The sequence below is a fragment of the Lissotriton helveticus genome, chromosome 10 (genome assembly GCF_964261635.1).
Source record: "Lissotriton helveticus chromosome 10, aLisHel1.1, whole genome shotgun sequence".
Lineage (NCBI taxonomy): Eukaryota > Metazoa > Chordata > Amphibia > Caudata > Salamandridae > Lissotriton > Lissotriton helveticus.
Window position 1 is genome coordinate 44,967,246 of NC_136071.1, and position 18,856 is coordinate 44,986,101.

The 18,856-nt window shown below is 48.8% G+C and overlaps 1 protein-coding gene across 1 annotated transcript in view; it reads right to left on the reverse strand.

Annotated features, from left to right (window-relative positions):
* The window catches only part of LOC144785023 (chemokine-like protein TAFA-1), a 262,643-nt gene that overhangs the window by 104,013 nt on the left and 139,774 nt on the right, over positions 1-18,856 (reverse strand). The gene's annotated exons all lie outside the window — the stretch shown is intronic.

Genomic DNA, 18,856 nt, shown 5'->3' on the forward strand with positions numbered 1-18,856 from the left:
ATGGAGCCTCACTCACTCCAGTATGACTGGTCTCATGCACTTCAATGGAGCCTCACTCACTCCAGTATGACTGGTCTCCTGCTCTTCAATGGAGCCTCACTCACTCCAGTATGACTGGTCTCATGCACTTCAATGGAGCCTCACTCACTCCAGTATGACTGGTCTCATGCACTTCAATGGAGCCTCACTCGCTCCTGGGTCACTGGTCTCATGCACTTCAATGGAGCCTCACTCACTCCAGTATGACTGGTCTCATGCACTTCAATGGAGCCTCACTCACTCCAGTATGACTGGTCTCATGCACTTCAATGGAGCCTCACTCACTCCAGTATGACTGGTCTCATGCACTTCAATGGAGCCTCACTCACTCCAGTATGACTGGTCTCATGCACTTCAATGGAGCCTCACTCACTCCAGTATGACTGGTCTCATGCACTTCAATGGAGCCTCACTCACTCCAGTATGACTGGTCTCATGCACTTCAATGGAGCCTCAATCACTCCAGTATGACTGGTCTCATGCACTTCAATGGAGCCTCACTCACTCCAGTATGACTGGTCTCCTGCTCTTCAGTGGAACCTCACTCACTCCTGTATCACTGGTCTCATGCACTTCAATGGAGCCTCACTCACTCCAGTATGACTGGTCTCATGCACTTCAATGGAGCCTCACTCACTCCAGTATGACTGGTCTCATGCACTTCAATGGAGCCTCACTCACTCCAGTATGACTGGTCTCATGCACTTCAATGGAGCCTCAATCACTCCAGTATGACTGGTCTCATGCACTTCAATGGAGCCTCACTCACTCCAGTATGACTGGTCTCATGCACTTCAATGGAGCCTCAATCACTCCAGTATGACTGGTCTCATGCACTTCAATGGAGCCTCACTCACTCCAGTATGACTGGTCTCATGCACTTCAATGGAGCCTCAATCACTCCAGTATGACTGGTCTCATGCACTTCAATGGAGCCTCACTCACTCCAGTATGACTGGTCTCCTGCTCTTCAGTGGAACCTCACTCACTCCTGTATCACTGGTCTCATGCACTTCAATGGAGCCTCACTCACTCCAGTATGACTGGTCTCATGCACTTCAATGGAGCCTCACTCACTCCAGTATGACTGGTCTCATGCACTTCAATGGAGCCTCAATCACTCCAGTATGACTGGTCTCATGCACTTCAATGGAGCCTCAATCACTCCAGTATGACTGGTCTCATGCACTTCAATGGAGCCTCACTCACTCCAGTATGACTGGTCTCATGCACTTCAATGGAGCCTCAATCACTCCAGTATGACTGGTCTCATGCACTTCAATGGAGCCTCACTCACTCCAGTATGACTGGTCTCATGCACTTCAATGGAGCCTCAATCACTCCAGTATGACTGGTCTCATGCACTTCAATGGAGCCTCACTCACTCCAGTATGACTGGTCTCATGCACTTCAATGGAGCCTCACTCACTCCAGTATGACTGGTCTCATGCACTTCAATGGAGCCTCAATCACTCCAGTATGACTGGTCTCATGCACTTCAATGGAGCCTCAATCACTCCAGTATGACTGGTCTCATGCACTTCAATGGAGCCTCACTCACTCCAGTATGACTGGTCTCATGCACTTCAATGGAGCCTCACTCACTCCAGTATGACTGGTCTCATGCACTTCAATGGAGCCTCACTCACTCCAGTATGACTGGTCTCATGCACTTCAATGGAGCCTCACTCACTCCAGTATGACTTGTCTCATGCACTTCAATGGAGCCTCACTCACTCCAGTATGACTGGTCTCATGCACTTCAATGGAGCCTCACTCACTCCAGTATGACTGGTCTCATGCACTTCAATGGAGCCTCACTCACTCCAGTATGACTGGTCTCATGCACTTCAATGGAGCCTCACTCACTCCAGTATGACTGGTCTCATGCACTTCAATGGAGCCTCACTCACTCCAGTATGACTGGTCTCATGCACTTCAATGGAGCCTCACTCACTCCAGTATGACTGGTCTCATGCACATCAATGGAGCCTCACTCACTCCAGTATGACTTGTCTCATGCACTTCAATGGAGCCTCACTCACTCCAGTATGACTGGTCTCATGCACTTCAATGGAGCCTCACTCACTCCAGTATGACTGGTCTCATGCACTTCAATGGAGCCTCACTCACTCCAGTATGACTGGTCTCATGCACTTCAATGGAGCCTCACTCACTCCAGTATGACTGGTCTCATGCACTTCAATGGAGCCTCACTCGCTCCTGGGTCACTGGCCTCATGCACTTCAATGGAGCCTCACTCACTCCAGTATGACTGGTCTCATGCACTTCAATGGAGCCTCACTCACTCCAGTATGACTTGTCTCATGCACTTCAATGGAGCCTCACTCACTCCAGTATGACTGGTCTCATGCACTTCAATGGAGCCTCACTCACTCCAGTATGACTTGTCTCATGCACTTCAATGGAGCCTCACTCACTCCAGTATGACTGGTCTCATGCACTTCAATGGAGCCTCACTCACTCCAGTATGACTGGTCTCATGCACTTCAATGGAGCCTCACTCACTCCAGTATGACTGGTCTCATGCACTTCAATGGAGCCTCACTCACTCCAGTATGACTTGTCTCATGCACTTCAATGGAGCCTCACTCACTCCAGTATGACTGGTCTCATGCACTTCAATGGAGCCTCACTCACTCCAGTATGACTGGTCTCATGCACTTCAATGGAGCCTCACTCACTCCAGTATGACTGGTCTCATGCACTTCAATGGAGCCTCACTCACTCCAGTATGACTGGTCTCATGCACTTCAATGGAGCCTCACTCACTCCAGTATGACTTGTCTCATGCACTTCAATGGAGCCTCACTCGCTCCTGGGTCACTGGTCTCATGCACTTCAATGGAGCCTCACTCACTCCAGTATGACTTGTCTCATGCACTTCAATGGAGCCTCACTCACTCCAGTATGACTGGTCTCATGCACTTCAATGGAGCCTCACTCGCTCCTGGGTCACTGGCCTCATGCACTTCAATGGAGCCTCACTCACTCCAGTATGACTGGTCTCATGCACTTCAATGGAGCCTCACTCACTCCAGTATGACTTGTCTCATGCACTTCAATGGAGCCTCACTCACTCCAGTATGACTTGTCTCATGCACTTCAATGGAGCCTCACTCGCTCCTGGGTCACTGGTCTCATGCACTTCAATGGAGCCTCACTCACTCCAGTATGACTTGTCTCATGCACTTCAATGGAGCCTCACTCACTCCAGTATGACTGGTCTCATGCACTTCAATGGAGCCTCACTCACTCCAGTATGACTGGTCTCATGCACTTCAATGGAGCCTCAATCACTCCAGTATGACTGGTCTCATGCACTTCAATGGAGCCTCACTCACTCCAGTATGACTGGTCTCATGCACTTCAATGGAGCCTCACTCACTCCAGTATGACTGGTCTCCTGCTCTTCAGTGGAACCTCACTCACTCCAGTATGACTGGTCTCATGCACTTCAATGGAGCCTCACTCGCTCCTGGGTCACTGGTCTCATGCACTTCAATGGAGCCTCACTCACTCCAGTATGACTTGTCTCATGCACTTCAATGGAGCCTCACTCACTCCAGTATGACTTGTCTCATGCACTTCAATGGAGCCTCACTCGCTCCAGTATGACTGGTCTCATGCACTTCAATGGAGCCTCACTCGCTCCTGGGTCACTGGTCTCATGCACTTCAATGGAGCCTCACTCACTCCAGTATGACTTGTCTCATGCACTTCAATGGAGCCTCACTCACTCCAGTATGACTGGTCTCATGCACTTCAATGGAGCCTCACTCACTCCAGTATGACTGGTCTCATGCACTTCAATGGAGCCTCACTCACTCCAGTATGACTGGTCTCATGCACTTCAATGGAGCCTCACTCACTCCAGTATGACTGGTCTCCTGCTCTTCAGTGGAACCTCACTCACTCCAGTATCACTGGTCTAGTGCACTTCAGTGGAGTCTCACCCAGTCCCCTATCAATGGTCTAGTGCATTTCAATGGGGCCTCACTCGCTTCAGTATCACTGGCCTCATGCATTCAGTGGAGCCTAAATCACTCCCATATCACTGACCTAGTGCACTTCAGTGGCGCCTCACTCACTCCTGTATCACTGACCCCATGGACTTCAGTGGAGCCTCCCTCACTCCCGTATCCCTGGGATAATGCATTACAGTGAAACTCACTCACTCCTGTGTCAGTGGTCTCATGCACTTTAGTGGGCCCTCACTCACTTCTGTATCACTGGTCTAGTTCTCTTCAATTGAGCCTCACTCACTCCTGCCTGTATCACTGGCTTCATGCATTTCAGTGGAGCCCCACTAACTCCCGTATCACTGGCGTCCTGCACTTCAATGGAGCCTCACTCACTTCTGTATCACTAGTGTCATGTACTTCAATAGAGCCTCACTCACTCCCATATCACATGTCTCATGCACTTCAATAAAGCCTCATTCACTCCCGTATTACTGGCCTCATGCACTTCAGTGGAGTCTCACTCACTGCTGTATCACTGGTCATGCACGTCAATGGAGCCTCGCCTGCTCCTGTATCACTGGCCTCATGCACTTCAGTGGAGCCTCGCCTGCTCCTGTATCACTGGCCTCATGCACTTCAGTGGAGCCTCACTCACTCCTGTATCACTGACCCCATGCACTTCAGTGGAGCCTCACTCCCTCCTGTATCATTGGACTCATGCCCTTTAGTGGAGCCTCACTCACTCCAGTATGACTGGTCTAGTGCCCTTCAACGAAGCATCACTCGCTCCCGTATCACTGTTCTTATTCACTTCAGTAGAGCCTCACTCACTCATGTATCACTGGTCCATGCAACTCCCTGTCACAGGCCTCAGACATTTCAGTGGAGTCTCACTAATTATTGGTCACTGGTCCCATGCAATTCAGTGGGGTCTCACTTACTGCCTTTCACAGGCCCGGTGCACTTCGATGGAGCTTCGCTCATCACCTTTCACTGGCTTTGTATACTTCGATTGAGTCTCACTCACTGTGTATTATTAGCCTCACACACTTAACGGGGACCCTGCAGCTCCAGCATTACTGGCCTCAAAGGCTTGAAGAAGCACTCCCTCATTCCCACAGAATTCACACAGTAAACTTCAGTAGAGTGTCACTCATTCACTCACTCACACTCACTCCCATCTCACATGTCAGAGGACTCTGACCCCTCCTCTGCCACTGGTCTCAGACTCTTCAGTGGAGTCACACTCACTCTCATACCACTGTCCTAATACACTAAGGCCCTGTTTACAAGTTAGGTGGAGGGAAATTAGCACATGTTTGTATGCATTACTTTTACTCTTGTTATGAGCTGTTTTTCCACACCAGGGTTTCCTGAGTGTGAGAGAACCTAGACTGATTTTTCCAGCTGATATTTCTGGCTGCAAACAATCACATGAGCTTTTGGCTGCAGCAGCACCCAACCCTCATTGTATATTTTTTCTTTAATGGCACTAGCATGCCCCCCCTGCTAGAAAGAGTGACCCCTTCTCTCGCTTAATTTCACACCCCTCCCTCACCACCCACCCCACAAACAGACCTGCATATACATTCACCATCTACTCAGAGAAGGTGGTAAATATATGCTGTAAAACCTTATGGAATGGTGAATTCTGTATGGGTTTGAGACCAAAATAATTTATCCAACATGTTACTGCCACATTTCATGGGCATCAACTCGCCTGCATCGTACTGGGCAATTTCACATGCCGTTAATGCTAAAATCACATGTTATTATCGTGGTCCCAGTACCATGCAACTCATAATCAAGGTCTAAGCGAACTCTAACCCTCTCCTCTTTCACTCATCTCATACACTTCAGTTAAGTCTCATTCGCGTCTGCATCACTCTCCTCAAACGCTTTAAGGGAGTTGCACACTAGCTCTACCAGAGGCCTCATAGTCCTCTTTGGAGTGTCATCATGTTTACATGCTTGAGGAGTGCCTATCACTGGCTTTACACACTTCAATACAGTGTCACTCCCAAATCAAAGACTCATACTCTTCAGGGGAGCGTCACTCACTCCTATATCAAAGGCTCATACACTTCTATGGAGTGTAACTCACTCTACTATCACTCACTCCTGTATCATACTCCTCAGTGGAGTGTCACCCACTCCCATATCAAAGACTCATACTCTGTAGTAAAGTATAACTCACTCCCATATCTCATACTCTTCAATGGAGTGTCACTCATTCCCACATCACAAGCCTCTTACACTTCTATGGAGTGTCACTCACTTCTCTATCAAAGCCTCATACTCTTCAGTGGGGTGTCACTCACTCCCATATCAAAGACTCATACTCTTCAATGTAGTGTCACTCACATCACAAGTCCCTGACACTCCTATGGAGTGTCATTCACTCTTGTCTCACTCACTCCTGTATCACAAGCCTCATACACTTCAGTTGAGTCTCACTGGCCTCATACATTTCAATGAACTGTCACTTACTCTCATATCAGAAGCCGCATACACTTCAATCAATAGAACGTCACTCACTCCCATATCACCAGCATCATACACTACAGCACAGTTTCACTCACTCCCATATCAAATACTCATACTCTTCAATGGTGTGCCACTCACTCCACTAAAAAGTAAAAACATCTTCTTGTTTAAGAAGTTACAATACATCTGACATAAATACAATCAGTTAAATTTAAAAAAGAGTTGATGCAGCGTTTCGGTGAAATCAGATTCCTACCCCTTCTTCAGGACAAGTTTTCATAAAAATCTAATATGATTTTGCAAGACTTTATCATCAATTCTTGACTAAGATTTAAGAAAATCAAAATCTTAATGGAAGGAACGTCTCATCCACGAAAGGGTGAAGCCTCAATATTGGTACAGATTCTTTGCTGTTTGTTCGATGGAGCCACCAACAAGTTTAGTTCAAGGCTATTTAAAAATAGAAGCCTCCTCACAAATTAAAAACAGGACTGCAAATAGCTAGTCAAATGCACCAAGAGTGTCAAATTTCTCTTCAGGGTATCGGCGTTTTCAGCATTGGCGATACTTGAAGTTTTAATCAGGTGCCAACCAGTTTAAAATTCTAAAAATAACAGGCGGCCTCCCTGCTCCAGATCGAACGGCTTAAGATTTTTATTTTCTTAAATCTTAGTCAAGAATTGATGATAAAGCCTTTCTTAATCATATTAGATTTTTATGAAAACTTGTCCTGAAGAAGGTGAAGCTATCTGATTTCACCGAAACGCTACGTCGACTCTTTTTTAAGTTTAGCTGATTGTATTTATGTCAGATGTATTGTAACTTCTTAATCAACAAGAAGTTTTTACTTTTGTGAAAACTGTATATAGTTTTTGAGTATAACATGTGTTCCTTTTTTAAAACTTAAAACTTTCACTGATATTGTGATTACCTCTTAAGATATTTATATGTGTTCAAATTGCTTCCACATTGATATATGTTGTTACTTTTTACTACATAGTTAAATATGCACGTTTTACTTTGCTACAGCACATGATCCATATTAAGGCGTACTCTTAGTTTCGAGATCTTTGCCCACAAGATTAATCTTTTGAATAGGGACTTTTGTGTTTTCTTACTCTGTTACCCCGTCCCTCTTCTTAGAATTAGGGTAACTCCCTTTCCTTTGGATATGTGTCACTCACTCCCGCATCACAAGTCTCTGACACTTCTATCGAGTGTCACTCACTCTTGTATCACTCACTCTGTTAAAATCTAGATTGCGACTTAAACACTATCGGCGCCATCTTGTCCCTTTGAGGCTCATATGTGCACGTAAGCAGCAGCCATTTTGAATGCCATGGCCTCTCTGCCCACTGCCGATACCCAGCGCGTCTCTCTCTCGACCTCGCAAACATCCCCCGCGCACTGACAGCCCCAGCTCTCACACGCTCGGGCCATAAACCACCTCTTTCAGCGTGACCCTGCCTCGAATCCACATCCCGTACCCGGCCAACACCTCCCTCCGTCCCTTTGAAGCACACATCCTTTGATGGACCCCCATCCTCTGTGCCCAATTGTCCGGCCCGATCCCAGGCCGTCACCTAGCCCTGCGGATGCAGTTTATTGCCCATACAGTAGGCAGCTGTCCCTCTTCAAAGGATCTAAGACTAATCGAAACCCCCCACCCCGTGAGATCCGATCAGCCGCACACATTCCGGGAATCAGCGGAATATCCAGCTGCGCGACAGTCATCACCTGCTGAGATCGGGGTGGGGACTTCTACTGTAAATGTGTGTGGGAATGGGCAGGAAGCGGGGATTTCAAAGATGTCTTTCCTTACTTCAAAGCATTGACAGGAATGTGTTTCATGCAATAAAGTCATAAACTTGTGTATAAGAGGCCAGGCCTCAGAGATGCGGTTAGAGCACCTCGAGAAGATACCCTGTTGTCTGATTTGACGTGTTCTGCTCCGTCGGAATAAACCTCTGTTTCCTGCCTTCCAGTCTCCAGCGCCTGCCTCTTTGTTTGATAAATTCGAGTGGTATGAGAGGCGATTAACGCCGGGCAATACTTGGGTATTTATCGATCGAAATCTGCCTCACCTTTTACAATTGGCGACCCAAACGTGGGGCCCATCAGCGACACGTGGATCCAGAGGGAGAGGTCCTGACGACAGAGTGAACGACTGCAACGATCGGGAAGTGCACCTGCCCGATAGACCCTCATCTGGCAGCCGATCATCCGAACTTCACCGGTTCCAAACAGACCTCTCTCGAGTGATCTACGGTCCTGACTGGGAACCATCAGGACTGCCGCAGCGATTACGGAGAATAGAGGACGATCGGGCGCTGGAAGCGGAAGACGAGAAACTGTCCTTGCGGTCCGGGTAAGGTCGTGTAAACACGACAAATTGCGAAATAATTGTCTGACTGTCTGAAAATACTAGTATTGCTCTCTGATTGTTTTTGAGATATTCTCTGCCTGCAAACGGGGGAGAATAGAAATATTCTCTCTTCCTTTGCAGATAGTGAAGGGTAGGTAACGCGGACCTTTGTCCCCCGCTGTAATCTGTCGTGCCTATTTTTTCTCCCCACTGACTGATTGATTGTTCAAACATTGGTTGTTCGAAGCTGGTTCTTTTTGAGGTATTCTCTGTTTGCAAATAACGTAGAATAGAAATATTCTGTCTAGTCTTTGCAAGTAGTGAAAAGATAGGTAGTGCGGACCTTTGTCCCCCTCTGTAATCTGTCATGCCTATCTTCTCCCCACTGATTAGTAGTTGGTTCAACCCGGACCGCTTATTAGAGATGAACCATCCAGCTCCACTGGAAGGCACCCCTAATAAGGACATGTTCACTAAATACGGACTAGTCGCCATAGCTTATAGTAAACTATGGCATAAATATACAAGAAAGGATCAGGAAAGTCAGTGGCCACTGATAGGATCCTTTGATGATGATAAAGTAAACGTGTTGGAAACAGCCCTTCGTAACAATAAGGCAACGCCCACTATGCTCGTCAGCCTCGGCATGTGGCGCAAAGAAGCAGAACAACGGAAAAAGAGAAACAAAGTCAGATTAGAGAAAGAGCTACGAAAAGCAGCTCACCTAGCTGCTAGAAAGTTAGAGGAAGAGATAAAGGAGAGGGAGAAAGCCAAACAGAAGCAGGAGTCCGAAACATCGGGCCAGTGTCCCGTCAAGACACCCTCTACGCTCTACCCTGAGATACCCTTGAAACAACGAGCGAACAATGATTTATTACTAGGTCCCCCAATCATCTACATGCCTCCCCCATACGCCCCTTCCCAAACCTTAGTACAACACCCGCAGCCCCCAAGTACGGGTGAGAATAGTGCCAAGACCTCGGTCCTCACGGCCTCCGCGCCGGACGAACCCCTTTTACTCAATGCAGCAGTAGCACTAGATGACCCTGAAACTAGAAGGAAAGATTCCACTAGAATGAACCGGTTGAGCAAAGATGAACGAATAGGGATCGATAAGATAGTGAAGACACTGGTGGAACGAAAAGAGAGCGAGGAATACGTAACAGATATGTACACTTCATATGCCAATAGCCACAGACGACACTTTGTTGTGCGATTTTGTTATCACACCCTCAATGCCTATGAGGATCGGTACCAAGATAAAGGTCCTGAGAGGTTAACGACTCTCTATAGGAAAGTTGACATTGGGGATGAAGGCGAGTGTGATGTGACGAACCTCTTTATGCGTACGCTTGAAGTCTTCCGCCACCTCACTGAACAGAGACCAGAAACTAGCGCTGCGACTCCTGTAGCGACCGAACCCCAAACAGAAAAAGCTAATACAATGATGCCTATAAAGGAGGCCGCTCCCTACTGGGTTCCCCCAAGAGGACAAGGAACACATGATGACATTAACCACCAAGATGCAAGAGGGAGAGTTGCTTATAACTGGGTCTACCAACCATGGGATCGGCAAGACATTTTGACGTTCCGAAAATCCTTGCCTGATTTACGAAAGAACCCCACCGCCTTTTATACTGAATTAGGCACAGCCTTGGGTTCGACGATTATGACCCTAGCGGACATCGATTTGTTTTTCGGGCTATGTCTGCGAGCTGATGTGTGGAAGCAAATCCGGAAAGTCGACCACCTTGAGCTGTTCGGGCATACCTGGTCACAACTCGATGGCATAGATAGACAACGAGAGCCTGGGCAGAAACCTTTAAAATCCATTCTAGACCTCCCAGACAAGATCGTCCAGAAATTGAAAACCCTGATCCCAGAAAAGAAAGTGGATTGGTCAATAGTAACGGCCTGCCGCCAGAAACCCCAGGAAGACGTATCAGAATACTTCTCCCGGTTTGAAACGGTATTCTCCGATTACAGCGGCCAGGACATGACCACTGCAACCGGACATCATCTGTTTGTCCAGAATTATGTCAAAGGTCTGTCGCAGGAGGTCTCACAGAAACTACAGACTAGCGAGAGTAGCTGGGCAGCCTCCAAACCCGCGGCTATCCTTCAGATGGCCCATTACTACGAGCATCAAAAGAATGAGAACGATAGGGTGACTGAGAAAAAGAAAAAGGACCTGAAGGAAAGGGTGATGATTGCTCAGTTGCAAGGGGTGACTAGTGGAAGAGAACTGTACAAAGGAAGCTACCAATCGAATGCTCCTAGAAATCCACCCCCTAGAGACCGTACACCCGCACCCTACACTCCACGAACAGACATCGACGAGAACCAGTGTGCATTCTGCAAAGGATTTGGTCATTGGAAGTCCCAGTGTCCGGTTCGGCTAGAAGCAATCAAAAATAGGGACACGAGAGACGTTGCGAGTGAGCCAAGAAATAGAGGACAGGGAAGAGGGAACACAAACGACACCCACAACGACAGATCAGGCAGACCGAATACGTTTGACCGTCCCCGACAGAACCAGTACCAACAGTCTGACTACGACAATGCCCGCGACTTCGCATAGGACCGCCAAGGGCAAGGAAGGGATCCAGTCGAGCTCCATGTTGACCAGCAAGGTCCTTATGTCACCGCTAAGGTCCTGGGTACAAAGTCTCCATTTTTTGTAGATACTGGCGCAACACGCAGCGCGTTATCTAAACGACTGATTCCGAGGGCACCCTTGTCTGGCTCACATGTAACATCGATAGGTTTTGATGGAACGCCCTCCACTAACCCCTTGTCCGCAATGATCTCCTTTGACTTGGAAGATAACACCACTGACACCACGTTTTTACTTTCATCCAACACCCCCGATGCTATTATAGGACTTGACCTATTGAAGCATTTCCGAGCTACTATTAGGTGTTCACAAGATGGGGTTCGAGTCATTCTGTACGACAACCCAACTATGCTCAGATCCTGTCCCACTCCACGCATGTTTTCCATCACTGACGCTGACTTGTCCCTACTCGACACTCTACCTCTGTACCTATGGGCAAAGACTGACTCGGACGTAGGACGCATGATGATAGACCCGGTACACATAACTGTTCGACAGGACGCAGTGCTCCCGAAACTTCCACAATATCGGATATCGCCCGAGGGCGAGAAGGCATTGGTAAAGATCATCCAGTCCCTGATAGATGCAGGAGTGGTAGAGGAAGTAGTTAGCAATGTTTGCAACAGCCCTATCCTACCCATTGTAAAGAAGCAGGGTGAGGGAGATGAAAAAGCGTACCGCTTCATCATCGACCTGCGAGAGGTCAACAAAGTAGTTGTACCTCAGTACCCCGTAGTCTCAGACATCACCACCATTCTGACTCTGATTCCTTCCACTGCTACCACCTTCACGGTGATCGACCTCAAGAACGCCTTCTTCTCCATCCCTATCCACCCAGACAGCAGCTACCTTTTCGGCTTCACCTTAAAATCCCGCTCATATAGATTTTGTAGAGCACCCCAAGGCTACACTGAAAGTCCCAGCATCTACAGCCAGGCCCTCAAGAGACAGCTTGACGCAGTCCAGTTACCGGATGGAGTGGTGTTGATACAGTACGTCGATGATATCCTTTTGGCGGCCGACACCACTTCACTTGCAGTCACTGCCACCATCCAACTCCTGCACTTCCTCGCGGAGAATGGCCACAAGGTCTCCAAAAAGAACTTACAATTCTGCCAACCCCAGGTCACTTACCTAGGCCACCTCTTGTCCAAAGACGGGAGGAAGCTTACGCCCGACCGAATTCAGACCATCCTAGACACCCCTGTCCTTAGGACACAGAAACAAGCCCGCTCCCTAGTAGGCCTCACCTCCTTCTGTCGACAGTGGTTACCAAATTTCAGCCTCATTGTGAAGCCACTACTTTCCCTGCTGGCTAAAGATGTCCCCTTCCCGCTCCCTTGGACCCCCGAGTGCCAATCCTCCTTCAGAGAACTACGAGACGCCCTTTGTTCCGCACCAGTCCTAGGAACCCCAGATTACACAAAGCCCTTCTCCCTCTACACTCACGAAAGGGAGGGGTGCGCTTTGTCTGTCCTGACTCAGTCCATTGGCCCCAAGCAACGCCCATGTGCCTACTTCTCTGCCACTCTTGACCCTGTAGCCAGAGCTTTGCCTGCCTGCCTTCGAGCTGTAGCTGCCGCTGCTATCTCTATCCGACAGAGTGAGGGGATCGTACTCTCGAATTCCCTTACGGTGTTAGTGCCCCATGCGGTTGACACCCTCCTAAACCAGACTAAGACGCAGCATCTGACTAGTGCACGACTGACTGGGTACGAACTGACTCTGCTCGCACCCCATATCACTCTGAAAAGATGCACCACACTGAATCCAGCCACCTTGTTGCCCCTACCTGAGAACGACCCCAATGTGCCCCCGATACATGACTGTGTGACCCTCACGGACGAACAGACCAGGAGCAGAGTTGATCTCCGAGACACTGCTTTTCCAGATCCTGATGGAGAGCTATGGGTAGATGGCTCTTGTATCAAACTCCCCGATGGCACTACCTCAGCCGCTTATGCAGTTACCACAGCCCGAACTGTAGTTGAGACACAACGATCCGCACAGGCAGCGGAACTGATCGCCCTCACACGAGCATGTATCCTAGCAGCCGGGATGACAGCGAATATTTACACAGACAGCCAGTACGCCTTCGGGGTGGTTCATCATTTTGGACTCTTGTGGAAGGAGAGGGGATTCCTGACCTCACACGGCACACCCATCCTACACGGAGATCTAGTCTCCGCTCTGACTGAAGCAGTCCTCCTCCCCAAACAACTTGCTGTAATCAAATGCCAGGCACACAAAAAGGTTACGGACATCATTGGGCAAGGGAATGCACTGGCCGACATCACTGCCCGGACCACAGCTGAGAATAGGACAATGACACGCATGTATGTGACCAGGTCACAAACAGAAAAATGGAAGGACGCTAGGGAAGCTATTAGGGACATCCATATGGCGAGCTCATCCCACGAACTGACTGAATGGGCACGGGTGGGACTGAAAGACGATGAAGGCTGCTGGCGGACAAAAGATACGAACAAATGGTTGCTACCCAATTCATACTTGATCCCCATACTGACCATGGCACACTCCCCTGCACACATAGGATCTGCCCCTATGGCCGAACTTGTCTCCAAAGTTTGGCACAATGACAGGATTACAGACTCAGCCAAACGCCTAGTTCAACAATGTCTGATATGCCTGCAGCACAACCCTGGGAAAGGAACCCGGGGAGGGTTTGGGGTCCCCAACCACCCATTCGAAGTCCTGCAGATGGACTACATTCAGCTAGAGAGATGCCAAGGCCTAAAGTATGTGCTTGTTGTCGTGTGCGCTTTAGCAAGTGGGTGGAAGCCTAACCAACTCGCGACAACTCTGCCATTGCTACTGCGAAGGTCTTACTAAAAGAATTTTTCCCTCGCTACGGACTTTGTCGAATTTTGTGGAGCGACAATGGCCCCCACTTCGCAGCCGAGGTCATCCAACTCATCCTGAAGGGGTTGGGTGTAAAGCAAAAGTTCCACGCAGTCTTCCACCCCCAATCTGCTGGGCTGGTTGAGCGACATAATGCCACACTGAAGCTCAAACTAGCAAAGATAGTGGCCACCACAGGACTGAAATGGCCAGACGCTCTCCCTTTGGCATTGCTGTCAATGCGTTCCACCCCTACCAAACACCACTTGACTCCTTACGAGGTCGTTTTTGGCAGGCCTATGAGCATCTGGTCTGCACCAAAACCGACATCCTTTCATGACGTCCCGGACGTCCTTATGTCTGACTATCTGTGCAATCTGACCAAAACACTGTCTATTATCCATCAACAGGTGCTGCAGGCCATCCCCGACACTGCCAGGGGCCTCGGGCACGAGATCCAACCAGGTGATTTCGTCTTGATCCGGAATTTCCAGCGAGCAAAGAGTCTGGAACCTCGGTGCACGGGCCCCTGGCAAGTCTTGATCACCACCCGAACAGCTCTTCGAGTGGAAGGGAAACGGAACTGGCTGCACGCACACCACTGCAAGAAAATCTCCTCAACGCTGACTACGACCGAAGACGTGGCTACCCAAGAAGAGCTCCTGAACAAAGACGGACCATCCTTGAGCTGTTACCCTGACACAGAAACACTTGAACTGGCAGAATTTCCCGATCCCACTGTGCCATCCAGAGAAGGGTATAACCTGCGACGAAAGGAGGGAGCTTCGGCTAAGCAGACCACTGACTAAGTTACAATTCTCAGAGCGGTGGCCTAACACTACTAAGGCTGTTAGGAGAGAAGCCAAACGAAGTTTGTGGGTCTGCCCGCTACCGAGCCCCTTGAAGATGATGGAAGCGCCCGATACGAAGATGATGGAAGCAACCGGATATCCGAAGACCCACTACAGAAACCCAAAGACTGACAGGTTACACAGCTCAAAGACTATTGCACTCTTTATCACCCTTCTCTTTTGCCTCCTCCTCGTGATCACCCTCTGGATCATGGAAGAAACTGCACCAGCTCGTGAGTTATTTCTAACCACTGCACAGCCTACCACCATGAAAGAACACCATCTGATCTCTCTTTCACCTCAACTCCGAGAGAGACGGAAGGAGTTTTGGAACAACTCTTTCGTGCAGTTGCTACACCAGCACAACCTTGCCGCCAATGCCACAAATTGCTGGAACTGTGGACTGTTGCCCCATGCCACTGGACATTCCATCCTCTTCATCCCTTCACCTTTCTCTGTCCATGGTTCCTGCCTTGCTTGGCTGATCCTCTTGCAAGAGAGTTACAGAGATAATGCCACCTCTGGAAAAACTATGTCGCACTTTTATCATGGAGTCTGGCTGAACAAAACAGGAAGAACTGCTGCTCCCTTCTGCCCGCTGACAACCAATGTCTCAGTTCACATGGACATTCCGGCCGAAGAACGAATTGAAATGCAGGTGTTCAACAACCCAGCCAGACCCACCTTCTCTTACCTCCAAAAACGAGCAGCTGCCACCCTGACTGTAGCCCTGTCTGTCGTCAACATCTCGGGCCTTGTATGCATCGAAGGTCTCGGCATGCAGTTGGTGGGCCACAGCACTTGCCGCATCACTAGAACTTTGGACTCAACTGACCCACCCTCTTTCGTCACCTCTCCGAACATGTACTTTGTCTGTGGTACAAAAGCCTACACTTGGCTCCCAAAGGGTTGGAGAGGTACCTGCTACATTGCCTTCGTCCTTCCTCCCACCTATGTGGCTCCAGCAAACCATCACCGACAAAAGCGAGCGAGAGACATTGAACAAGCCGACTTCACCGGAGCACAATTCCTGGATGCAATAAAGGGACTTGTTCCACTCTGGGGTCCGATGGCGAACAGCCGTGCCATCCGACATTTGACCCAGGCAGTCGAAACGAGTCCGCCTGGTGGCCCTTCAGAACCGCCTTGTTCTGGATGTGGTTCTAGCGGATCGTGGAGGAGCATGCCGTATCATCGGGTCCAGCTGCTGCACCTTCATACCAGACAATTCGCCCTCAGTCTACAAGGCCATTGAACATCTCCATAGACTCTCCTCAGAAGTTCATCAGGAACAAGAAGAATGGTCGCTAGGGAGTTGGTTTTGGAATACTGTAAAAGACTGGGGGTGGAGGTTGTTCATGATCATCTTGATACCGATTATTGTAATATGTGGATTCTGCCTGGGTATTCAATGCTTGCAACCCCTGTGCTCACTTTGTGCCAACTGCATCTGCCCTAAGACTTTGGACTTTGAAACTGAACGCATAAAAACATTGTATGACGTAGAGATCCGTAACATGATGGGGATAGACATAGACTGACAAGCTGGCTAGATATGTTGAAAAGGGAGGACTGTTAAAATCTAGATTGCGACTTAAACACTATCGGCGCCATCTTGTCCCTTTCAGGCTCATATGTGCTCGTAAGCAGCAGCCATTTTGAATGCCATGGCCTCTCTGCCCACTGCCGATACCCAGCGCGTCTCTCTCTCGACCTCGCAAACATCCCCCACGCACTGACAGCCCCCGCTCTCACACGCTCGGGCCATAAACCACCTCTTTCAGCGCGACCCTGCCTCGAATCCACATCCCGTACCCGGCCAACACCTCCCTCCGTCCCTTTGAAGCACACATCCTTTGATGGACCCCCATCCTCTGTGCCCGATTGTCCGGCCCGATCCCAGGCCGTCACCTAGCCCTGCGGATGCAGTTTATTGCCCATACAGTAGGCAGCTGCCCCTCTTCAAAGGAACCAAGACTAATCGAAACCCCCCACCCCGTGAGATCCGATCAGCCGCACACATTCCGGGAATCAGCGGAATATCCAGCTGCGCGACAGTCATCACCTGCTGAGATCGGGGTGGGGACTTCTACTGTAAATGTGTGTGGGAATGGGCAGGAAGCGGGGATTTCAAAGATGTCTTTCCTTACTTCAAAGCATTGACAGGAATGTGTTTCATGCAATAAAGTCATAAACTTGTGTATAAGAGGCCAGGCCTCAGAGATGCGGTTAGAGCACCTCGAGAAGATACCCTGTTGTCTGATTTGACGTGTTCTGCTCCGTCGGAATAAACCTCTGTTTCCTGCCTTCCAGTCTCCAGCGCCTGCCTCTTTGTTTGATAAATTCGAGTGGTATGAGAGGCGATTAACGCCGGGCAATACTTGGGTATTTATCGATCGAAATCTGCCTCACCTTTTACAACTCGTGTATCACTAACTCCTGTATCACAAGCCTCATACACTTCAGTTGAGTCTCACCGGCCTCATAAATTTCAATGAACTGTCACTTACTCTCATACCAGAAGCCTCACACACTTTTATGGAGTGTCACCCTCTCCCACATTACAAGCTTCTTACACTTCTATGGCGTGTCACTCACTCCTGTATCACAAGCATCATACAATACAGTAGAGTGTCACTCACTCCCATTTCACGAGCCTCATACACTACAGCAGAGTGTCACTCACTCCCATATCAAATACTCCTACTCTTCGATGAAGTCACTCACTCCCACATCACAAGCATCTTACACTTCTATGGAGTGTCACTCACTCCTGTATCACACGTATCATACACTACAGCAGAGTTTCACTCACTCCCATATCAAATACTCCTACTCTTCGATGGAGTCACTCACTCCCACATCACAAGCATCTTACACTTCTATGGAGTGTCACTCACTCCTGTATCACACGTATCATACACTACAGCAGAGTGTCACTCACTCCCATATCAAATACTCCTACTCTTCGATGGAGTCACTCACTCCCACATCACAAGCATCTTACACTTCTATGGAGTGTCACACATTCCTGTATCACCAGCATCATACACTACAGCAGAGTGTCACTCACTCCCATATCAAATACTCCTACTCTTCGATGGAGTCACTCACTCCCACATCACAAACATCTTACACTTCTATGGAATGTCACACATTCCTGTATCACCAGCATCATACACTACAGCAGAGTGTCACTCACTCCCATTTCACGAGCCTCATACACTACAGCAGAGTGTTACTCACTCCCATATCAAATACTCTTACTCTTTGATGGAGTCACTCACTCCCACATCACAAGCATCTTACACTTCTATGGAGTGTCACTCACTCTTGTATCACACGTATCATACACTACAGCAGAGTGTCACTCACTCCCATATCAAATACTCCTACTCTTCGATGGAGTCACTCACTCCCACATCACAAGCATCTTACACTTCTATGGAGTGTCACACATTCCTGTATCACCAGCATCATACACTACAGCAGAGTGTCACTCACTCCCATATCAAATACTCCTACTCTTCGATGGAGTCACTCACTCCCACATCACAAACATCTTACACTTCTATGGAATGTCACACATTCCTGTATCACCAGCATCATACACTACAGCAGAGTGTCACTCACTCCCATTTCACGAGCC